This window comes from Caretta caretta, chromosome 13 (assembly GCF_965140235.1).
Source record: "Caretta caretta isolate rCarCar2 chromosome 13, rCarCar1.hap1, whole genome shotgun sequence".
In the NCBI taxonomy this organism is placed as follows: domain Eukaryota; kingdom Metazoa; phylum Chordata; order Testudines; family Cheloniidae; genus Caretta; species Caretta caretta.
Genome location: NC_134218.1, coordinates 36,421,622 through 36,446,905, shown reverse-complemented (window position 1 = coordinate 36,446,905; position 25,284 = coordinate 36,421,622). Strand labels below are relative to the sequence as shown.

Genomic DNA, 25,284 nt, shown 5'->3' with positions numbered 1-25,284 from the left:
TCGTCACTTGGATCTCTGGGTTGATTAAATTGGGGTCCACTAAGGAAGCATGGATAGCTGACACTTGTGCTCCGGTGTCCCTCCACGCGGTGACCTTCTTCCCGCCCACACTCACAGCTTCCCTCCGCTCCAAGGGTATCTGGGAGGTGTCTGGGCCTGTGGACCTCTGGTGTGATTCCGGTGCAATGAACTGTAATCTGTTGGGGTTCTTGGGGCAGTTGGCCTTTACATGCCCCAGCTCGTTACACTTAAAACATCGTCCAGCTGACGGGTCACTGGGGCGAGGAGGGTTGCTGGAGAACGGGGTGGTGGGACGATAAGGGGTCTGGAGGGTTCTTTGGGAGGTAGGTGGGGCTTTGGGCGGCCCCCGGTAATAGGGTGTGGTCTGGGGTGGTCCCTTCTGGTCTCCACTCCAACTGCGACCAGTTTTCTTCTTCTCTGCCACCTCCACCCATCTGGCTCCAATCTCTCCTGCCTCGATTACAGTTTTGGGCTTCCCGTCTAGGATGTATCTTTCTATTTCCTCAGGAACACCCTCTAAGAATTGTTCCATTTGCATTAGGAAGGGCAAATTTACTGGAGATTCAACACTTGCTCCTGATATCCAGGCATCCCAATGTTTCACAATGTGGTAGGCATGTCGGGTAAATGACATGTCTGGTTTCCACCTTAGGGCTCTGAACCTCTGACGAGACTGCTCGGGTGTTATCCCCATTCTGACTCTCGCCTTGGATTTAAACAGTTCATACTTGTTCATGTGTTCTTTAGGCATTTCAGCTGCCACCTCAGCTAAGGGTCCACTGAGCTGCGGCCTCAGCTCTACCATGTATTGGTCAGTAGAGATGTTGTACCCAAGGCAGGCCCTTTCAAAGTTTTCTAAGAAGGCCTCAGTATCATCACCTGCCTTGTAGGTGGGGAACTTTCTGGGATGGGAAGTGGTACCTGGAGAAGGATTGCTAGGGTTTGTTGGTATATTCTGCTGGGCCTTTATCCTCTCCACCTCCTCCACATGCTTCCTCTCTTTTTCCTTCTCCTCCTCCACATGCTTCCTCTCTTTTTCCTTCTCCTCCTCCACATGCTTCCTCTCTTTTTCCTTCTCCTCCTCCACATGCTTCCTTGCCTCCATTTCCCTCTTGTGGGCAGCCTCCTGTACCTCCTTCTCCAGACGCATGAGTTCTATCTGTCTTTCATGTTCCCTTTGTCTTTCCTCAGCCTGAAATTTGGCTAATTCCAGCTGTAGTCGAGCTGAGGATTTGGTCATTCTAACCTCTCTGTTTTTAACTAACTTTACACCTGAGGTTTAGAAATAAACAAACAAAACTTGGCTGTAAAATTTTGCTGTGCTGCAATAGAATACCTATTCTCTGATAGTGATTGTCAGCCTACAGAAAAAGACAATTCCCTTGTCTCTGCTCTGGGCCCAAATTTAAGCAAAAAACCTCCAACTACTTGGAAACCTGCTTACCCAGCCCAAAGAAAAAGCAAATGGGTAGAACACACACCCCCTATTTACTTTTAGGAAGAAAAGAAAAAAAAACCTCTGGATTGGAAGATTTCCCTGCAAGAGTTAAGTACCCTGCCTCCAGGCAAAAAAAAACCTGCAATTCACAAGATAATCCCCTTTTGTCTCTGCTTGGCCACAAAGCAGAGAGAAACCAAGCTGCTTTCAGTTTCAAAGCTGCTTTCTGGACTTTCTTTCCAAAGAAAAAAAAATTTTCCTTTTTAAAATCTGTATTTCTAGTTCAAAAAATCTCAACTGGATCTCAAATGATTTCAGGTTAATCCCACCACTGTGCCACCATGTCAAGGTTCCTCCCCCACTCTGAACTCTAGGGTACAGATGTGGGGACCTGCATGAAAAACCTCCTAAGCTTGTCTTTACCAGCTTAGGTCAAAAACTTCCCCAAGGTACAAAATATTACACCCGTTATCCTTGGAATGGCCGCTACCACCACCAAACTAATACTGGTTACTGGGGAAGAGCTGTTTGGACGCGTCTTTCCCCCCAAAATACTTCCCAAAACCTTGCACCCCACTTCCTGGACAAGGTTTAGTAAAAAGCCTCACCAATTTGCCTAGGTGACTACAGACCCAGACCCTTGGATCTTAAGAACAATGAACAATCCTCCCAACACTTGCACCCCCCCTTTCCTGGGAAATGTTGGATAAAAAGCCTCACCAATTTGCATAGGTGACCACAGACCCAAACCCTTGGATCTGAGAACAATGAAAAAGCATTCAGTTTTTACAAGAAGACTTTTAATAAAAAATAGAAGTAAATAGAAATAAAGAAATCCCCCCTGTAAAATCAGGATGTAGATATCTTACAGGGTAATTAGATTCAAAAACATAGAGAACCCCTCTAGGCAAAACCTTAAGTTACAAAAAAGATACACAGACAGAAATAGTTATTCTATTCAGCACAATGCTTTTCTCAGCCATTTAAAGGAATCATAATCTAACACATACCTAGCTAGATTACTTACTAAAAGTTCTAAGACTCCATTCCTGTTCTGTCTCTGGCAAGAGCAGCACACAGACAGACCCAAACCCTTTGTCTCCCTCCTCCCAGCTTTTGAAAGTATCTTGTCTCCTCATTGGTCATTTTGGTCAGGTGCCAGCGAGGTTACCTTTAGCTTCTTAACCCTTTACGGGTGAGAGGAGCTTTCCCCTGGCCAGGAGGGATTTCAAAGGGGTTTACCCTTCCCTTTATATTTATGACAGCACGTACTTGACGCGGTTCACCCCCGTCCCAGATACTTGTCCCTTTTGTGGTGTGAGGGAAACCCTGGAGCACGTATATCTGGAGTGCGCCAGGCTGCAGCCCCTGTTCCAGCTCCTCACAAATCTCCTATTACGTTTTTGGTTGCATTTTTCCCCTCACCTTTTTATTTATGCACTCCCCATCCGTGGCCTCACAAAGTTGCGGGATCTCCTAGTTAACCTCCTCCTGGCCCTGGCTAAAATGGCCATCTATAAAACCAGAGAGAGGAAGTTGGCCGATGGAGTTTCCTGTGACTGTGGGGCCGTTTTCCGATCCTCGATACATTCACGTATCCAGGCGGAGTTCCTCTGGGCAGCGTCCACCGACTCCCTTGATGCTTTTGAGGAGCGGTGGGTGCTGTCTGAGGTTCTCTGCTTGGTGTCCCCATCCGGGTCCCTTTGTCTGACCCTTTGATTTGGGGGAGAGCGTAAGGGACCCCAGCCCCAGCCATTGCTGCTGCGGCCACCACCACCTTAGAGGGGTCCTTTCACATGTGGGTGCACATGCCCCTTCCCCCCCAGATTGTCCACCCCACAGCCTGCCCCTCTTGTTGGGTGCTTTCAGAGGAGGGAATTGTTGGTGACACTCGGGCGTGGCACCAGGTAACTCGAGGGGGTGGAAGACCGCGAGAGTCGAGGAAGCTCCCCACTCTGGGCCCAGGCAAGCTTGAACACTTCCCTCCCCTGAAGCTAATGAGAAACAATTGTGATTGGTTGCTGTGTTACACATTGCATACGCTGCTGTTTTTACTTTGTAAGTGTGTTATGCAAATAAAAATATCTTTTGCTTCAAAAAAAATCACTTTCCTCTAATCTATAAAACCAGAGTGAGGAGGTTGGCCGATGGAGTCTCCCGTGAATGTGGGGACTATTTCCGATCCTCTGTCCGTTCACGTATCTGGGCAGAGTTCCTCTGGGCAGCGTCCACTGATTCTCTTGACGCCTTTGAGGAGCAGTGGGTACTGTCCAGGGTTCTCTGCTCGGTGTCCCCATCCTGTCCCTTTCGTTTGACCCTTTGACCACACTCCTGTCCCTGTTATTTCATTAGTTGTTCTCCGTAAAAGAAAAAGAAAAAAAATCACTTTCCTCTAGCCATCTGGCCTGACCCTGTCACAATAGATAGATAGATTAGATTAGATTCGTTCTGATCTTCTTTGCACTGGTATAATTCTACAGTAACTCCAATAACTTGAGTGTTGTTGGTGTAGATTTCTACCACTACATAAACTGATTGCATGCTATGTTTTCATGGAAAAAATATTGTCATCAGTTGAATATATATTTGTTGAAACACAGAGTGAAATCTTGGTCAAGGGAGAAAGACAGATGTTTTATTCCTGGTGAATAACCTCCACCCAGTTGCTTTACTCAGGGCAGCTTTGATGTCTTTGTTTCTCATGCTATAGATTACCTTATTTATGATTGGAGGCACCACAGAACGAAGAACACCCACCACAAGATCCAGTCCCGATGCTGAGCTGTAGCAGGGTTTCAGGTAGGCAAAGGCAGCAAGGAAAAAGAAGGCGATGACAAGGAGGTAAGGAAGGCAAGTGGGGAAAGTGTTGTGCCGGCCCTCCTAAGAGTGGATTCTCAGCATCGTAGTGAAGAGCTGAACATACAACAAAATTATTAAAGCAAAGCAGATTAGGAATAGGCACGCACTAAAGAAAATATCTCCAGTTTCACTGACATACAAGTCAGAGCAGGTGAACTAGAGTAGCTGGAGGATTTCACAGAAGAACTGGTTCATGGCATTACAGTGGCAGAAGGATAACCTGAAGGTGTTCCCGGTGTGCAGTGCAGAGTAAACAATACCAGTAATCCAGGCTCTGGCTGCCGTTTGGACACAAACTCTCCTATACATCACTCTCTGGTAGCGCAGTAGTTGGCAGATAGAGACATATCAGTCATATGCCATGATGGCGAATAAGAAGATATTGGTCACAGTGAAGAAGCCAAAGAGAAAGACTTGGGCAATACATCCAGAAAAGGAAATCAACCTGGTGTTCAGTAGAGAACTGACCATGGACTTGGGGACAGTGACAGAAATGGATCTGAGGTCTAGAACGGACAAATTCCCCACGAAAAGTACGTGGGGGTGTGAAGGCAGCAGTTGAGGGCTACAATGGTGATTACAAGAAGATTCCCTGTCAGGGATGTCAGATACATCACCAGAAACATGTCAAAGTGCAAAATCTGCAGCTCAGAGAAACCCAAGAGTAGGAACTCAGTCACGGTGGTTCAGCTGAACATTTTCCTTCTCAGGACATCATGTGCTGCCTGTGGAGGGGAGGAAGGGCAAAGGTCAGGATGGAGTAGTCCTCACCTCTAACAATCACACACCTAGTCAGGTGCATTATCTCATGAGTGTAAATTGGTAGGCTCCTGTTGATAATCAATAATTGATCATTAATAATTTGTCAGTATCAACAACCAATGACTTGATAACCAATAATTAGTAATCATTTCAACTCTGATTATATGCTTAGCAAGAGGGCTTTTCTTGAGTCGAGATTAGTTTACTTGTAACAAACCTCGGAAAAGTCAAATTTGATTGGATGTATTGATTAACAGTTAGTAAGGATAAGGAGGATGGAAAAATCCCTGGAAAAATCATGGAGCAGGTCCTCAAGGAATCAATTCTGAAGCACTTAGAGGAAAGGAAAGTGATCAGGAACAGTCAGCATGGATTCACCAAGGGCAAGTCATGCCTGACTAATCTAATTGCCTTCTATGACGAGATAACTGGCTCTGTGGATGAAGGGAAAGCGGTGGACGTGTTGTTCCTTGACTTTAGCAAAGCTTTTGACATGGTCTCCCACAGTATTCTTGCCAACAGGTTAAAGAAGTATGGGCTGGATGTATGAACTATAAGGTGGATAGAAAGTTGGCTAGATTGTCGGGCTCAACGGGTAGTGATCAATGGCTCCATGTCTAGTTGGCAGCCGGTGTCAAGTGGAGTGCCCCAGGGGTCGGTCCTGGGGCCGGTTCTGTTCAATATCTTTATAAATGATCTGGAGGATGGTGTGGATTGCACCCTCAGCAAGTTTACAGATGACACTAAACTGGGAGGAGAGGTAGATACACTGGAGGGTAGGGATAGGATACAGAGGGACGTAGACAAATTGGAGGATTGGGCCAAAAGAAATCTGATGAGGTTCAACAAGGACAAGTGCAGAGTCCTGCACTTAGGACGGAAGAACCCCATGCACCGCTACAGACTAGGGACCGAATGGCTCAGTAGCAGTTCTGCAGAAAAGGACCTAGGGGTGACAGTGGACGAGAAGCTGGATATGAGCCAGCAGTGTGCCCTTGTTGCCAAGAAGGCCAATGGCATTTTGGGATGTATAAGTAGGGGCATTGCCAGCAGATCGAGGGACGTGATTGTCCCCCTCTATTCGACATTGGTGAGGCCTCATCTGGAGTACTGTGTCCAGTTTTGGGCCCCACACTACAAGAAGGATGTGGAAAAATTGGAAAGAGTCCAGCGGAGGGCAACAAAAATTATTAGGGGACTGGAACACATGACTTATGAGGAGAGACTGAGGGAACTGGGCTTGTTTAGCCTGCGGAAGAGAAGAATGAGGGGGGATTTGATAGCTGCTTTCAACTACCTGAAAGGGGGTTCCAAAGAGGATGGTTCTAGACTGTTCTCAGGGGTAGCTGATGACAGAACAAGGAGTAGTGGTGTCAAGTTGCAGTGGGGGAGGTTTAGGTTGGATATTAGGAAAACCTTTTTCACTAGGAGGGTAGTGAAACACTGGAATGCGTTACCTAGGGAGGTGGTGGAATCTCCTTCCTTAGAAGTTTTTAAGGTCAGTCTTGACACAGCTCTGGCTGGGATGATTTAATTGGGGATTGGTCCTGCTTTGGGCAGGGGGTTGGACTAGATGACCTCCTGAGGTCCCTTCCAACCCTTATATTCTATGATTCTATGATCGCACACACAGAGAAAAGCATACAGTTACCAAGAACTGGGGAAGAACTTCTCCATAGTTCTCTGCAGATGGGCTCTACTACCTCCTCATTTTTTCAGGGCAGTTATATCCTTATTACCCTCTTTGTGTATCATTCTGGTTCTTATCTATTTTCTCTTTTTGGAACACACTTCTTATCTTAGGCTATTTCCAAAGTTCCCTGTTCCATTGGAACTTTCCAATTCTCTCGACATCTGTTGGTGAGTCATTAAGTATGCCCTTCTAAGAGACATATTGATTCATTTCACATCTTGCGGTTAGAACATTGCTAAGATATTTCTATAAAATTTCTAAAATATGCTAAGGGTTACTGCTTGGCAAAATTTCACTCTCTAAATTTAGCTTCCTCTTAACTGTGAAGCATCATAGGGGTCTTGGAAGCCTTAAAATCTTTCTTGGCCTATCTTAAGTGTCAACACTCCCTTAAAGTCAATAGAGTGGCATCTATGTCTACCCTCTGGCATTCTGGTTCAAAATATGTTTGATAATATGCAATATAAATATGGAACAAATTACAACCCCAACCCAACAATCTTAGGAACAATGGTTCTTCTATTGCGACGATGGAGAGCCTATTTTGTGAGAGGAGACTAAAAGAGTTAAGTTTGTTTAGCCTAGCAAAACTCAGGCTGAGGCAGGATATGGTCACTCTCTATACATACTTCAGAGGGAAAAAAACTATGGCAGGAGAAGGGCTATTGAAGCTAAAGGACAATGTTGGCAGAAGAACAAATGGGGAGAAACTGCCCGACGGTAAATTCAGGCTGGAGATGAGAAGAAGTTTTGCAGCCATCAGAAGAGGGAGGGTCCAAAACAGCTTTCCAGTAGGAGCAATGGGTTAACAACCTAAGTAGTTTTAAGATGGAGCTTGATAACTGTATTGCCAGGTTTGTATGATGGAGTTGCCAGTGATATCAGGGGATTGGACTTGATGACTCAGCTCCTGTCCAACTGTATGTTCTTATGACAAACAGCAGGCTCACAACTTGGCCAGGAAACTGAAATTCTAAACCACCAGTACAGCCTGATTCCCTCTTCCCTCTGAAACAGGACATGGGCGCGCCCAACATCCAAAGTGGAAGCTCGTCTGTGATGATTCCACCCAACGCCATTATGATGGCCTGCTATTCAGCTGCACATAGATTTATGGCACCCGCCGCTGCACTTTGATATCAGTGCAACGATGGGCTGGTACTGTCCCTCTGCTACCACTGCGTTGTATCGTTTCCCTCTGTTCTGAACGGGTCAGTGGCACTCAGGAGACTTGGGTTCTTTTCTTGGCTCTGCCACTGAGCTGCTGAATAACCTTGGGCCAGTCACTTCCCCTCCCCGTGCCTCTGTTTCCCCTTCCTCCATCCCATATCTCTGCCTTGTCTAGGAGGACTGTGAGCCCTTTGGGGGATGGGCTGTGTCTGATTACGCATATGTTTTGTCTTCAGCATTTATGTTCAGCTGACAGCAGTGCTGTACACAGGTTATAGTATTTGAGTAAAGAGCTTAGTTCTAGTTCTGTTAACCCGTTATTTGTCCATGGGCAGGATACAGCTAGACAGACATTGTCTGCTTGGTTCAAATCTGTCCCTGACTGTAAAGGTACTAGTTTGTAGAGAACATATTCTTTGGGCTCTCAGCTTTGGGGCTTTGCAGTTTTGCCATCCTGCAGCTTCCCTGCAAAACTTAAATTAAAATGTATGCAATAGCATGAATGAGTTTGAAATTATGATATTATTGGAGAATATTAGTGATCCCCAAGCTTGCAGAAAGCTAAGCTTCCAATTAGGGGTGATCAGAAAGGCTCTGATTAAGCTGTTTTTAAAGGAAAATTGGCGGTTTGATTACATTCCCAGGAAAATTTGGGGGGTGATTAGCCTTCCCCGCCCCCAACAGTGTGTGTGTGTGTGTGTGTGTGTGAGAGAGAGAGAAATTGAAAAGCCATTTTGGGGGACATTATGGCTGAAATTCACATTTTCGTATGACCCAAATTTGCGGTCCTTTAAGCTAGGTGTTGCTGAGACATAAGCCATGAAAAAGGTTTCTAAGTGGTGATGTGTGGGGGTTTTTTTTGGAGGGGAGGTATATTTTTGGTTTTCTTTTGGTTTTGATTTTTCATTTTGGGTTTTTTTTGTGCAGAGCTAGAGGCCAAATAATTGATGTGATGCAGGTCAAAATGCCCTTGATCTGTTGACTTTTAGAAAAGGAAGTTCATAACCCCCATAAAAATCTTTGGGAGACCAAGCTGAGAATGGTATTTGAGAAAATGTACATTTTTAGTGTGCATGCACCAATGCAGAAAAATAGCTAGAAAGTTTCCATTCCCAGCAGTTTATATTCTTTAAAGCTCGACTCTTGTAGGTGTTCTAAAATCTGCTTTGCTCTGAAGTTTGGTGAGCAACTTGCAGACATGGGGTGGCTTTAGTGATCTAAATTTGGGGTCATTTCTCTGTGGGTATCTTGTGTTTCACCTCCCCACCCCCCAAAAAAACTTTTCTTTTGCTGTCTTGCACTGTTAAACGGAGAGGCACTAAGGACTGGATGAATCACAGACCTTGTTGAGATGGATAGCTGTGAACTCAGCCTTCAGTTAATATCACTAAGGGTAAATTAGTCACAATTCCCCACCCACAACAAAAGGAGTTTTGGACTTAGTGGCAGGTAGTTACTAAATTTGTGAAGCCTGGGTGGCAATTTTATTTTAGGGGGGAAGGCCAGAGAAAGAGAGGGTGCTGGTCTTCAGGGGAAACTGCTGGAGCTTCCATCTGTACCACCGTCCTATCCACCTCCACACACATAAAGAGCTTTCAAAAGGTCCCCCCAGTCCCAAATAATCTAAGCAAACTCTGACAGGCCAGACCCTCAGCTGGTGTAAATTAGCCAGAGTTTGATCGAAATGAAAGGGCCAGGTCATCAGTTGCATAAATAGCCCTAGCTACTCTGAAATCAACAGAACTGTGTCAATGTACATCAACTCAGGACCTGGGTCTAAGGTTTTAGTCTTCGCCTCTGGATACCTCTTAGTAACCAACTTTAAACACCTCAGTGAAAGTGGGGTTATTGCCTTTAGTGCATGCTTAGTCTTAAGCTGCTTTGTTTTCGTAATTATGTCATATGTTCAGATCTTCAAAACTGTGCTGAGAACCCCTTCTGAGCAGGGCCGGCATAAAGCCTTCTCCACCTGCTTTCCTCACATTACAGTCGTCTCTTTGTTTATTTTCTCTGGCATCTTTGCCTACCTGAAGTCCACCTCCAGCTCCACATCATGTCTGGATCTCATGGTGGATGTTTTCTATTCTGTGGTGCCTCCTATGATGAATCCCAGCATCTACAGCATGAGAAACAAGGAGATCAAAGCTTCCCTGAGGAAACTCATTGGTCAGAGGTTATTCATGATCAATAAAATGTCCATCTTTCTCCTTTGATTTTAATTTCCTTCTGTGTATCCAGGGGTGTTGTTACAATTTTATAGTGGGGGTGCTGAGAATCATTGAACCAAACTTTGTAAACCCTGCATAGAATAGAAACTACTTCAAGCCAGGGGGTCCTGCAGCACTCGCCACACTCCTAGTTCCACCACCCATGTGTGTGTCTTCACAGATAAATCAACTGATGACGTTTTTGTCTCCATGAACACATGGTTTGCCATCTTGTTGTACAAAAAGGGGAATGTGCATGGGCAAAAATGAGAACACCACTCAAGTCACTGGAGTTACTGTAAATTTATACCAGTGAGAATAATATCAGAATCTATTTGTCTGTCTATCACAGGATTGTATACTATCACCATGCTATCTGCCGAAGTCAGTAGCCATATCAAAGTCCTTAGTGGACTTCATGGAGTCCCTGACTCTTCTTTTTGGGGGTAAAAAAATGTTTTGCAGTATCAGTGCAGTAGCTGTTGGTTTTTTGCTTCTGTCTCCAATTTTTGAGGGTTTTTTTTGTTTTTGTTTGTTTTTACCTAATCGGTAGGTGGGTTTATTTCTTTCATTGTTCCATTGTTTTTAAGGTGTGAATGTCTGGGGATATGGTAAGTGTTAATTGATACAGCATTGTCAATATTTTGTTACCCATTCGGGATGCCCATATGTCATCTCTTTGATGGGGTTTTCGGAGCGAGCTGCAAATTTTCTTTCCACAGTGATAAAGCTGTGACAAGTGTCTGCATGGTTGAGTTCCTCCTGAAATAATTATATGACTAGAGCTGGGGTATTACTGTGTTATTAACGATGTGTTAGGGAACAAAGAGCGTTAGGTAGACATCTTTTTTATTATTGTAACCTAAATAAATAAATCAATGCTGTGTTATTTGTGCTATGGTAGGAAAGAATTTGTTTGTTTGCTTGTTTGTTTGAGAGGAAGCTGTGGAATATTTCCTAAAAACAGACAGAATAATGAGGCCAAATTGTGATCCCTTTTAAATCACTGGTTTCAAGGTTCCTTCCCCACTCTGAACTCTAGGGTACAGATGTGGGGACCTGCATGAAAAACCTCCTAAGCTTATCTTTACCAGCTTAGGTTAAAAATTCCCCAGGGTACAAACTATTTAACCTTTTGCCCTTGGACTTTCGCTGCCACCACCAAACGTCTAACAGGGATGTAACTGGGAAAGAGCCCGTTTGGAAACGTCTTTCCCCCCAAAATACTCCCAAATCTTACACCCCCTTTCCTGGGGAAGGTTTGATAAAAAAAACCTCACCAATTTGCATATGTGAACACAGACCCAACCCCTTGGATCTTAAGAACAATGAAAAAAGCATTCAGATTTTAAAAAGAATTTTAATAGAAGAAAGTAAAAAGAATCACCTCTGTAAAATCAGGATGGTAAATACCTTACAGGGTAATCAGATTCAAAACAGAGAATTCCTCTAGGCAAAACCTTAAGTTACAAAAAGACACAAAAACAGTAATCTACATTCCATTCAGCACAGCTTATTTTCTCAGCCATTTAAAGAAATCAGAATCTAACGCATATAGAGCTAGATTACTTACTAAGTTCTAAGACTCCATTCCTGTTCTGTCCCCGGCAAAAGCATCACACAGACAGAGAAAGCCTTTGTTTCTCCTTCCCCACCCCCTCCAGCTTTGAAAGTATCTTGTCTCCTCATTGGTCATTTTGATCAGGTGACAGCGAGGTTATCCTAGCTTCTTAACCCTTTACAGGTGAAAGGGTTTTTCCTCTGGCCAGAAGGGATTTTAAAGGTGTTTACCCTTCCCTTTATGTTTATGACAACTGGAATTTAGCCACTCACTTCAAATGGATCAGGATTTGGCCAATGGCCAAGACACACAAAGTTCCAAGAATGGGTAATGGTGGCCGGGAGAAAGTGAGTGCAACAGAAATGCATGGGTAAATTCCCTAGCTCAGCTTACCCTGTGCTAATGCAGAGTAGCTCCATCGCTGGTTTGATACTGGCCCAAAGACACAAGGCGAAGTTCAATAGTTACATAAACATTGGTGTATGTAGTGTTGTTGCTGCCATGCAGGTCACCGAATATTAGAGAGACATGGTGGGTGAGGTAATATTGTTTATTTGACCAAGTTCTGCAGGGGAGAGTGTGACGTTCCCCTCTAGTGTTGTCTGGACCGGTGATCTGCTAGGTCACTCCAATCCTCGACTCTAGGAGCCAGCCTTGCCCTGCTCTGCTGTGAGAACCCTCACTCCTGGGCTGTTCACGCACAACCTCTGGCATCTAAGCTGCTCCCAGCTACTTGCAAGTGAATATCTCCAGTCCCAGACACAACCCTAGGAAACTCCATCTTGCAGTGTCCAGTTCTGCCCGCTGGACGCTGCAAGCTTATATGAATTCATTAATTTAACAAAGAAATTGATAGGTACCAGGCTTGTGATCCCAAGGGGAGTCTCTGACATGTTTAAAACCAAATGCACTGCTTCAGGTAGAAGATAAATTTTAAGTGATTATCAGTCAAAGCCTAACAAGTCAGAGTGATTACCAAAATAAAATAAAATATAAGCATGCAGTCTAAACTCTCAACCCTATTAGACTGGGCAGCAACTAGATAAAGCAGTTTTTTTCACCTCACTGGATATTGCAGTCCTTAATATACAGATTTGTTCCTTAAATGTGGGCCAGTTTCCTGCGCTGGAGTCTTGTCTTCTTCTCAGTGTCCTGGTTGCTTGCAGCGGAGATGGGGGCAGGAGAAGGGCCCAGTTTGTGTATACTCTCAGCCCATGTGCTTCTAGAACACAAGTCCAGGCATGGCTGTAGGGTATTGCTGAGTCTCTCTAAGCAAGGTTGAGCAAGTCCCCTGGTGCAGCCAGGTGAGTCATTGCATCGTAACTCCCTTGCTGGACAATGGCTACTGATGGATTGTTTGACACCCCACCCGGGCATTGGTTACTTTCCTTGCTGTTGCCTCTGGGGAACTAATATCTCTCTGATTCCCCAACTTACAGCATGTTTTAGTGACCACCATACAACATAATTCTCATAACTTTGTGTGCATTAATGATACACATATATGGATAGAGAAATGACTTTCAGCAGATTATGACCTTTCCCCTGATATCTTACAAGGCATGATTTATATGTAAGATCACAATTATATGAAATTGAGGAATATGGGGGTTACAGTGCACTCCCCCAAGGTATACAATGTCACAGAGAGGCAAGCTTTCAAATGTACACAGAGCTCTTCTTCAGGTCTGCAGATGAGTTCTGCATAAGGTATACCTTCTCTCTCTAAGAAATACCAGGATGAATAATTTGCCTGGTGTCATATCATTATAATATTGGTATAAGTGGAAAAGTGTCATCACATGCACTGAGCTGGCATTATATGCATCATCCATTGTAAAACTAGTCACATCCTAGCTAAGAAAGGATCTCACAAAGCAGGCCTATTATTAGTATTAGGATACCCATCTTTGTGCATGGATATATACAATGCATATATGAGGGACAAAAGCACAATATGTGATTCGAGAGATAAATTGATAGATCGATCAACAGATAGATAGATAATGCCAATTATTGTGACTCATTTCCTCTTCATGACTCTCCATAAGTATTCATTGTTAAACATTATTTACCAAAGAATATCTATGACTATCTTACTCCGCAGATCATTTACAAACAGCTCATCATAAGTACCTTGTGTTGAGCCATTTTCACTGGCAACCTTTTTAACATGCCCTGTTTATCTTCCCTGAGTGGGTAAATTGAACTATCACACCAGGGTTCAATAAATGTGAAGGTGCCAGCCCTCAACTGGTTTAAATTGCCATTACTCCACTGACATCAGTTGAGCTTGGGAATGTACACTAGCTGAGAATCTGCTCTGAATGCTCATGATTATTAATCCATAGCTCACTTCCTTTGCATATTTTGCACTAAGGCCCTGATCGAGCTAATGCCTTTAGAAAGTGGTTATCTTTAAACACACAAGCAGTTCCACTGATGGTTTGCAGTTAATCTCATCTTTTGGTTTATTAACACAGAATAAGAGTTTTCTCAAAGCTAGAATCTCCAGGTTGCCTTGGCCCAGACTCACCAAGCTGTCATGCCACTCCTCCACTCCTAACTCCCTGTGATGGGGTCTGTTCCTGCTCTACAGTGCAGATCGCTCCAGCAAGGACTCCCCTCTGGCTGCTCTGGAGAGCCTCTTCCCCTCTATACATAGCCAGCAGGAGGATCCCTACTCCCTGAAATTCTTCTACTCTTCATCTCTGGGACAGGGATCACAGCTGGTGGTCCCTGACTTGAATGGGAGCTCAACTCTCCCCTCTGCAGCCTGGAAGACCGAAGAACCCTGATTCAAGACAGGGCTCTGAGGGCTTTCAGATTCCATGCCATGGAGCTGGGAGCCTGAAACCCCAGGGTCCATGGCTCTCAGGTAACCTTGCCATGCAGACTGTCCTGGGCCAGGAACCTGATCCAAAATCTGCTTTTGGATAGATAGATAGATAGATAGATAGATAGATAGATAGATAGATAGATAGATAAAGTCTTTCCCTGAAAATTTGTTTAACTGAAAACACAAATTTTCTTTTAAAAGAGTTAAAGCAGAACATTTTTGACCAGAGTGGGAAGCACTAATATTGTCCAATGATACCATAATTTCAAACACTGTCATTCTGTTACATCCATTTTTATTTCTGTTTCAAAGTCATGACTGCAGAATGGCAGAACAGAGTGAATAGCAGAGCTGAAAGCCCAGGGAGTATGGGCTATACTTAATAGATGTGCTAGAACCATGAAACTCAGAGTCTGGGTTCAATCAAGCAGTGGCAGCCTGTTTATGTGGACCTTGCCCAAGGACATTAAGGGCATATCTACACCACAGCTGGGAGCATGCTTCCAAACTCATGTAGGCATACTAAGTGAATCCTCTCTCAGCAGGGCCGGCAAACTTCACTAGTGGAGTAGATGAGGGCAGCGCAGGGAGTGGCTCAGTCTAGCCACCTCAATACAAACCCGCTTGAACTCTGTGGGTACGTAGTCGGATGGAGCTTTAGCTGGTGCCCAGGCTACCTCTGGCTACATGGGTATGTTTTGTGCAGTAACTTGAGCAGAGCTAGCCCATGTCCATCTACTGGAGCTGTGAAGGTGTTCCCCTCTGCTGTGTAAATGGATCCCCAGGAGATCCTGTTCCAATAGGACAGGAATCCAGAGATCCTGGTCCATCACCATATCCAGTGTACAACACTTCTGCCAGCTGAGAACAAAGTCAGTAAATGGGTTCACAGTGCAGACACATGATAAGACACAGCCTATCCCCCACAGAGCTCATAAAAGAAAAGTCAGAGAAAGGGATGGAGGGGAAACAGAGGCATGGGGAGAGGAATTGACTGGCCCAAGGTCACACAGCAGGACACTGGCAGAGATAAGAACAAAAGCCAAGTCTCCTAGCTGCCTCTGACCCTCACAGAACAGATATAAAGTCACAGAGGGAAACGACACAAGCTAGAAGTAACTGTGCAATGCTACTAGCCCATCTTTACTCAGAGATGGGAGTGGAGCTAGGATTGGTGCCATCAATCAATTTGTAACCAAGCGGCAGATCATCTAGAAACAGAGTTTGGAGAGGAATTGTTACAGACAAGCTTGCACTTAGGACACTCAGCGAGTCTGTCATATTTCCATAGAAAGTGGGAATTGGGCTGTCTTGGAGTTCTAGTACTTTAGTTCCGTGCCCAAGTTTAGCTCTGTTGTTTGAAAGAGTTGAGGAGCCATCTTTGCTTGACCTCTGTGGTTGTTTTTTTTTTGTTTTTTGTTTTTTTTTGCAATTTGTTACAGTCTTTAATGCATTTGTTCAAGTGACATCTTAGGACAGATCCCCGGATGGTACAAACTGATATAGCCCTATGGATTTTATGGGAGTTATGCTAATTAACACTAGTGCGTTAACACTTTTGAGTAGTGGTCTGATTCTATGCAGGTCTTGTAACCATGTTGGTCCCAGAATATTAAATTGACAAGGTTGGTGAGGTCGTATGGGAGGCTCAAAATCTTGTCTCTCTCACCCACGGAAGCTGATCCAATAACAGCTATTACCTCACTCACTTTATCTCTCTAGTGCTCTCTGATTTTCAGCAGCGAGGAGCACTCGCTGTTCCTAGTCAATGGAAGGATTGGAGGGGTGCTGTGCCCATTTAACAGAGGATCATTACTCAGAAGGGAATCAAGGCCATTCCCTCTGACAGTCAAATCCTGAGTATGGACCTTCTTCTTCCCTCCACAGCCATCACACAATGTGCTGAGGAAGAAAATGTACAACCGAAACACCATGACCAAGTTCCTTCTCCTAGCATTCTCTGACGTTCAGGAGCTGCAGATTTTGCACTTTGTGATATTTCTGGTGCTTTACCTGGCAGGTCTGATGGGGACTCTTCTCATCATCACAGCTATAGCTCTCAACCACCATCTTCACAACCCCATGTACTTCTTCCTGGTGAATCTGGCCATCCTGGACCTTGGCTCCATCGCCGTCACCATCGCCAAATCCATGGCCAATTCCCTCATGAACACCAGGGTGATTTCTTACCCTGGATGTGCCGCCCAAGTCTTTCTCTTCATGTTCCTTGGTTCAGCTGATATTGGCATCCTGACTGTCATGGCATATGATCGATATGTCGCCATCTGCCAACCACTGCACTATGAGAGAGTGATGAACAGGATAGCTTGTATACAAATGGCAGCCAGTACTTGGATCAGTGGTATTCTTTACTCTGCCCTGCATACTGGAAACACATTTGCATTATCCTTCTGTGGAGGAAATGTGGTGGATCACTTCTTCTGTGACATCCCCCAGTTACTCAAGCTTGCCTGTTCTGACTCAGATCTCAGTGAAAGTGGGGTTATTGTCTTCAGTGCATGCTTAGCCTTAAGCTCTTTTGTTTTAATAATTGTGTCATATGTTCAGATCTTCAGATCCGTTCTAAGAATCCCCTCTCCACAGGGCAGGCATAAAGCCTTCTCTACCTGCCTGCCTCACCTCACTGTTGTCTCTTTGTTTTCACTAGCATCACTGCCTACCTGAAACCCAGCTCCAGGTCCATATCACATCTGGATCTCGTGGTGGATGTTTTCTATTCCATTGTACCTCTAATGCTGAATCCGATCATCTACAGTATGAGAGTCCAAGAGATCAAAGCTGCCCTGAAGAAAGAGGTTGGACAGAGGTTATTTATGACCAATAAAATGTCCATCTTTCTCCTTTGATTTTAATTTCCTTCTGTGCTTCCTTGAAAATATAATGAAATGATGACATAATTGTCTCCACAAGAACATGGTTTGTCATCTCTTTATGCAAAAAGGGGAATTTGCACTTGCAAAAATGAAAACACCACTCAAGTCAATGGACCTAATGTAAATGCATACCAATGTAATGTAAATAATATCATTATCTATCTGTTTGCCTGTCTATCTATCTATCATAGGATTGTGTACTGCCACCCATCACCACACTATGTTAGCACCTTCTACATAAGTCCTTAGAGAAGTGTGAACCTCAGGGAGTGTCTGTCTTCTTTTTTGGAGTAAAAATTGAATTGCAGTATCAGTGCAGTAGCTGTATGTTTTTTGCCTCTGTCTCTGTTTTTTTAGTTTATTTTTGATGGGTTGGTTTCTGTCTTTTTTCGAAGTGTTTTTTGAGGTGGGAATGACTGGAGAGATAGTAAGTGTTTCATCATTATTGTCGATGTTTTCTTATCTATCGAGGGTGCCCATATGTCATATGTTTGATGGGGTTTTCTGAGCGAGCTGAAAGTTTTCTTTCCACAATGATAAAGGTGTGCACAAGAAGTGTCTGCATGGTTGAGTTTCTGTTGAAATAATTATATGAATCAGGCTGGGCTAGGATTGTGCTTTTAATGTGTGTTAGGGAACCAAGAGCCTTAGGGAGACATCTTTTCATTATTGTATCAATAAATAAATAAATCAATGCTGTGTCATTCGTGCTACGGTGGGAAAGGGTTGTTTGTTTGTTTGTTTGTTGCAGCTCTGTGTACGTTTCTTAACGGCAGTCAGACATGATAAGGAGGCCAATTTTGATCCCTTTTAAATAACTGGGATATAGCCACTCACTTCAAATGGATCAGGATTTGGCCAATGGCCAATACACACAAAGATCCAAGAATAGGTAATGGTGGCCAGGAGAAAGTGAGTGCAACAGAGACGCATGGGTAAATTCCTCAGCTCAGGTTTCAGAGGGGTAGCCATGTTAGTCTGTATCAGCGAAAACAACAAGGTTATACCTTCTGTATATTTATAACTGCCTACTGTATTCTTCACTCCATGCATCTGATGAAGTGGGTTTTAGCCCATGAAAGCTTATGCCCAAATAAATTTGTTAGTCTCTAAGGTGCCAAAAGGACTCCTCCCTGTTTTCCCCATCTCAGCTAACCCTGTGCTAATGCAGAGTATCTCCATCAATATTGCTGGTTTGATACTGGCCCAAAGACACAAGGCTAAGTTCAACCGTGACATAAACAGTGGTGTATGCAGTGTTGTTGCAGCCATGCTGGTCACTGAATATTAGAGAGACACGGTAGGTGAAGTAATATCGTTTATTTGACCAAGTTCTGCAGGGGAGAGAGACAAGCTTTCAAACGTATACAGAGCTCTTCTTCAGGTCTGGAGATGAGCTCTCCATAAGGTACACCTTCTCTCTCTAAGAAATACCAGCATGAGTAATTTGCCTGGTGTCATATCATTATAATATTGGTGTAAATGGAAAAGTGTCATCACATGCACTGAGCTGGCATTTTATGCATCATCCGTTGTAAAACTAGTCACATCCTAGCTAAGAAAGGATCTCACAAAGCAGGCCTATTATTAGTATTAGGATACTCATCTTTGTGCATGGATATATACAATGCATATATGAGGGATAAAAGCTGACATCAGTTGGGAATTTACACCAGCTGAGAATCTGCTGTCAACACTCATGATTATTAATCCATCGCTCACTTCCTCTGAATGTTTTGCACTAAGGCCCTGATTCAGCAAACCGCTTTAGAAAGTGCTTAACTTGAAACACGTGAGTTGTTCCACTGGGCGATTTACAGTTAAAAACTCATCCTTTATTGGATTAGGCTTAGGTAGTTCTAAACTGATGTCAGACCTGTCACCGCCTGAATATTTCTCCTTCCCCTGTTAATCCATCTTCTACAATTGAGGTATTTGAATTACTAACCCCTTCTGGGCACTGGTTTATAAACACAGAATAAGAGTTGTCTCAAAGCTAGAATCTCTGGGTTGGCTTGACCCAAACTTACCAGGCTGTTATGCCCCTCCTCTGCTCCCTATTCCCTCTGATGGGGTCTGTTCCTGCTCTGCAGTGCAGGTCGCTCAAGCAAGGTTTCCCCTCTGGCTGCTCTAGAGAGCTTCTTCAAAAGTTCTCTCTGGTCCTGGGTCTCCTCTCTGCATCTTCTGCAGGAGGCTCCCTTCTCCCTGACTTTCTTCTACTCTTTATCTCTGGATCAGAGATCAAAGCTGGGTGTCCCTGGCTTGAATGGGAGCTCTCTGCTCTTCAGCCTGGAAGCCCCATGAACCCTGATTCAAGACAGGGCTCAGAGGGCTTCCAGATTCCATGCCATGGAGCTGGGAGCCTGGAATCCCAGGGTCCATGAGGTAACCTTGCCATGCAGCCTGTCCTGGCTAGGAAAATGAGGCCTTCCAGATTCCCAGGCCAACTGGCTCCTTGGAACCAACACTGAGATGGGAAGCCTGGGGAGCCAGTGGTCCCAAGAGATTGGAAGCCCTGGGGTACCCAGTCTGGGACAGTTGCATGGCTGGCCAGACCTTGAGAAGCAGTCCCTAAGCCCATTCCCTAGGACCATTCATACAGCCATTGATCAGACCGTACTGCCAATGACTGCTGCCAGATTACTGAGCAATGGCTGCAGGATCTAGCCCTGGCATCCAAAATTCAGCCCCGAACAAGGCCGGCTTCTCCAAGATGGAGCAACACTAGGGGCTGAAAAATGATTTCATATCCCTGCAATGTGCAGAGAAAGGGCTCAGGGTCCTCAGTGCAGGACACTGTGTCGCAGATCACATGGTCTTTGTCAACAGGACTCTAGGGGCACAACACAAGCCTTGTTACACAGAGCTCTGTGCCCTGCAGGCATGTTTGCTGAGCAACACCCCACCAGCCCCCAACCCCGCAACCTGCCCTTAGGTGTAGCAGCAATTTCTAAGAAGCTGCTTCCCAAATGCTTGAGTTGGACTCTCCAACAAGACACTAGCCTTGGTGGACACTGATCTGAGGATCCTCCAGTGAGATCCTCAGTTTCCTGCCCCATGCCAGGGGGTGGCAGTTGTGCCTGGTTGTTGTTCAGCTTTTGCTGTAATTTATAGAAGGTTTAACTAGAGCGTGGTCCAAACACAGGACTTAGAACCAGAACAGAGTTGCAATCAGAGTCCTTTTTACCCAGGCCTATCGGCTGTTTAGCCCATTCCTGGCCATGTGTGGTGCATCTGCTGTTGGCCATCTCTGTGACGTAGCTCCATCACCTACATGAGGACATGGCACATTGAGCACCATCCAACAGCTCCCATCCAGTGTCCACCTCCTGGATGGATGATGAGCCCTAGACAGGACATAGAAGGAGAGGAGAGGGTGGTGGTCCTCAGGAGAAATTGTTGGGACTTCAGTCTCCAACCACGCCCTATGCCCCTCGACACAAAAAATGGTCTCTCAAAAGACACCGCTAATCCCAACTAAACAAACTAAATTCCGACAGGCCAAACCTTCAGCTGATGTAAATCGGCCATAGCACAATTGAAATCAAAGGGCCAGGCCATCAGTCGGCATAACTAGCCCTAGCCCTTTGAGAAAACAAAGATAAACTAATATGTCTTGACTGGCTGTTACTTACAAGTCTGAAATATGAGAGACATGTTTAGAAAGATTTGGAGAACATGGATGGATATCCGATCCATCTTAGTCCCAAGAGCGAATGGCCACAGACACAAAGAACCCAACACAAAACCTCTTCACCCCACTAGATATGAAAGTATCTGTTGTCCCCACTGGTTCCTTTGGTCTGGTGCCAATCAGGTTACTTGAGCTTCTTAACCCCTTACAGGCAAGGAGGAATTTAGGCTACCCCTATGGTTATGACACACACCCCAAATCACAGACGGTGTCGGACAACCTGTACCACACTGCTGTGATTTCTTCCTGGAGCTTGAGGAGAAAACAGAGTTAATAAGACACATGGACCTCTCGAGATACTACTGATTATATAAAAACTAAGAATATGTTCCACATTTCAACAACAATTTTAACCAGTTGATTCTGGGAAACTTTCACGAGAGAGTGCATCAGCCACTTTGTTAGAAGCTCCTGAAATGTGCTGTATTTCAAAATCAAAATCTTGGAGAGCTAAACGCCACTGAAGAATTTTTTTCTTCTTGTCTTTGATGGTATGAAGCCACTACAGCGCAGCATAGTCTCTTTGCAGGTGGAAACGCCGTCGCCAAACGTATGGGCGTAGCTTTTCCAGAGCGTACACAATGGCGTAGCATCCCTTTTCGCTGATTTACCAGTGACTTTCCCTCCCAGACAGTTGGTCGGAAACATGACAGGATAGAATTCTTGATGTGGTCGTTCCTGCATTAAGACTGCTCTCACACCATGCTCGGACACATTTGTGGTTACTAGGAACGGTTTGTCAAAGTCTGGGGCCCTTAGCACAGGGTCAGACATGAGTGTTGCTTTAAGCCAGTGAAAGGCCTTCTAACACTGTTCAGTCCACTGAACTTCATTGGCTGTTTCTTTTTGGTTAGGTCTGTCAGTGGGGCGGCGTTTCGGCTGTATTGCGTTACAAATCGCCTGTAATATCCGGCCAAGCCAAAGAAGGATTGGACCTGTTTCTTTGACTTTGGAACAGGCCACTTTTGCAGAGCAGTCACTTTGCCTTGTAGGGGGTTTATAGTTCCTTGACCCACCTGGTGTCCAAGGTAAGTCACTCTGTTTAGGCCTATTTGACACCTTTTGGCCTTCACAGTTAGCCTGACTCCCTTATGCTCTTGAAGACTTTTTGCAGATGCTCCAGGTGTTCTGCCCATGAATCAGAAAAGATGGCCACATCATCAACGTAGGTGACTTCCAATCCTGCAAGGAGACTATCTACAAGTTTTTGGAAAGTGGTCGGTGCATTTCGCAAGCCGAAAGGGTTAAATTCATACAGCCATATATGGGTGATGAAGGCTGACCTTTCCTTGGCGGATTAATCCAGTGGTACTTGCCAGTACCCCTTGGTTAAGTCTAAGGTAGAGATGAACTGGGAACACCACATTTTCTCCAATAGTTCATCTTTTTGTGGCATTGGATAGTTGACTGGGCGAGTTACAGCATTTAGCTTACAGTAGTCCATGCAAAAGCAGATCTCCCCTTCCGGTTTCGGAACTAGAACCACTGAAGAGGCCCATGCACTTCCAGAGGGGCGGATTACACCCATCTGTAGCATATCCTGGATCTCCCATTCTATAGCAGTTTTGGTTTGAGGAGACACCCGGTAAGGTTAGGCTCTAATTGGGTGAGCATTACCTGTGTCAATGGAGTGGTATGCCCGTTCGGTCCGTCCTGGGGTGGCTGAGAACACTGGTGCATAGCTAAGGCACAGCTCCTTGATCTGCTGTCGCTGCATACGCCCAAGGGTCATGGAGAGGTTCACCTCTTCCACACCACCAGCACTTTTCCCTTCGTCGTAGACACCTACAGGCCACTCAGCGTCGTCTCCCTCCTGGGCTGTAAACTGACAAACCTTTAATTCTCTGGAATAAAAGGGCTTTAGAGAATTAAAATGGTACATCTTCGGATTTAGGTTTGAGGTGGGGGATGCTGTGAGATAGTTAATAGCTCCCATGCGCTCTTGGCCGTAAATGTCCCATCCCACGATGCTTCCATTTTATGGGCCTGGAGCGCCTTCAAGACCACTGGTTCCCCTACTTTGAAGGAACGCTCTCTGACATGATTATCATACAAGGCTTTTTGCTCTTCCTGAACATCTTTTAGGTTTCCTCTAGCAAGGGCTAACGAGGTACGGAGGGTGTTTTGTAAGATGTTTACAAAGTCCAGACTGTTATTACCTCGAGAAGGTGTAAACTCCTCCCATTGCTGCTTCACCAGCTGTAATAGCCCCTTAATCTCATGGCCATACACAAGTTCAAATGGTGAAAACCCTAGACTAGGATGGGTTACAGCTCTGTAGGCAAAGAGCAACTGCTGCAACACTAGGTCCCAATCATTGGAGTGCTCATTTACAAATCTACGTATCATGACCTCCAAAGTTCCATTAAACTTATCCACCAGGCCATTTGTTTGATGGTGGTGTCATAAATTTAAAGGGAAGGGTAAAGACTTTAAAATCCCTCGTGGCCAGAGGACAAATCCTCTCACGTGTAAAGGGTTAAGAAGCTAAAGGTAACCTCGCTGGCACCTGACCAAAATGACCAATGAGGAGACAAGATACTTTCAAATGCTGGGAGGAGGGAGAAAAACAAAGGGTCTGGGTCTGTAAATAGATTAGTAAGTAATCTAGCTAGGTATGTGTTAGATTATGATTTCTTTAAATGGCTGAGAAAATAGCTGAATAGAATGAATATTTCTGTTTGTGTGTAGTTTTTGTAACTTAAAATTTTGCCTAGAGGGATTCTCTGTTTTGAATCTAATTACCCTGTAAGGTATTCATCATCCTGATTTTACAAGGATGATTCTTTTTTACTTCTATTAAAAGTCTTCTTGTAAGGAAACTGAATGCTCTTTCATTGTTCTAAGATCCAAGGGTTTGGGTCTGTGGTCACCCATTCAAATTGGTGAGGATTTTTACCAAACCTTCCCCAGGAAGTGGGGTGCAAGGGTTGGGAGGATTTTGGGGGGAAAGACGTTTGCAAACAACGTCTTATAAATCAAGATAAACGATTGGTGGTGGCAGTGGAAGTCCAAGGGCAAAGGGTAAAATAGTTTGTACCTTGGGGAAGCTTTAACCTAAGCTGGTAAAAGTAAGCTTAGGAGGTTTTCATGCAGGTTCCCCACATCTGTACCCAAGTATTCAGAGTGGGGAAGGAATCTTGACAGGTGGTAAGGGGTGGAAACCTAGTGGTTCATCCCTTGAGAATCCCATAGGCTTTACATGGTCCCTGCCAGGAAATTAGTTCCCAAATCCATAAGGATGTCAGAGGGCCAACCTACCCTGGCAAAAATGTCTGTGTCTGGGTAAAAAGCCCTTGTGTTCGTGAGAGATACTGCTTCCGGCCATCGGGTGGTAAAATCCATGAAAGTCAGGATGTACTGCTTCCCTCTGGGTGTCTTTTTGAAAAAGGACCTAGAATATCCACAGCTACTCGTGAAATTTGACCTCAGTGACGGGGAGTGGCTGGAGAGAGGATTTTATCTGTCTTGGGGTTTTCCCATTCTTTGGCACACCTCACAAGACCGGACATAGGTAGAAACATCCTTGCCCATTCCCTCCCAGTGGAACGACTTTCCCAAATGATCTTTGGTCCTGTTCACCCCAGCATGGACACTAAGGATGATCGTGGGCTAAGCTCAAGAGCTTTACCCGGTACTTAGTTGGAGCTACCAACTGTCTCTGAGGATGCCAGTCTTCCTGGTGTCCACCAGAAAGAGTTTCCTTGTATAAAAATTCTCTTTCTACAACAAACCTGGATTAATTAGAAGAGCTGAGAGGCGGTGGGTTGCTCTGTGCCGCCGTCCAAGCTCTCTGGAGGCTTTCATCTTCTTCCTGTTCAATCTGGAACGGTTCCCTTGATGCTGGAGACATCAGTTCCTCATTTGATTGTGGACCTATGCTTGGTCCCTCTGGAAGCGATGTAGGGGATGGGGCTGTTTCCGTTGACTGTGAACCGCTCTCCACTGGAACACTATGTTGGGGTTCAAACTCCAGCTGAGCCTCTTGAGTAGGGTTATCTGCTGCTGCCGGTTCAGGTTCGGTGGGGCCCTCTGGTGTTGGGGTTGCAAGTACTGGATTCAGTGCTGGCAACGGGTCTGGTGCTGGTTGTTCCGTCGGTTCTGGTTCTGAGACTGGCTCTGTCTGGGTCTCTGAAGTGGATCCAC

At 44.9% G+C, this 25,284-nt stretch overlaps 2 pseudogenes; both read left to right on the top strand.

Annotated features, from left to right (window-relative positions):
• LOC125629835 (olfactory receptor 14A16-like) overlaps positions 1-10,156 on the top strand; it is a 71,917-nt pseudogene extending 61,761 nt beyond the window's left edge.
• A 6,308-nt stretch (positions 10,157-16,464) lies between these two features.
• Positions 16,465-17,417, top strand: LOC125629838 (olfactory receptor 14A16-like; annotated as a pseudogene).
• The last annotated feature ends 7,867 nt before the right edge of the window (positions 17,418-25,284 follow it).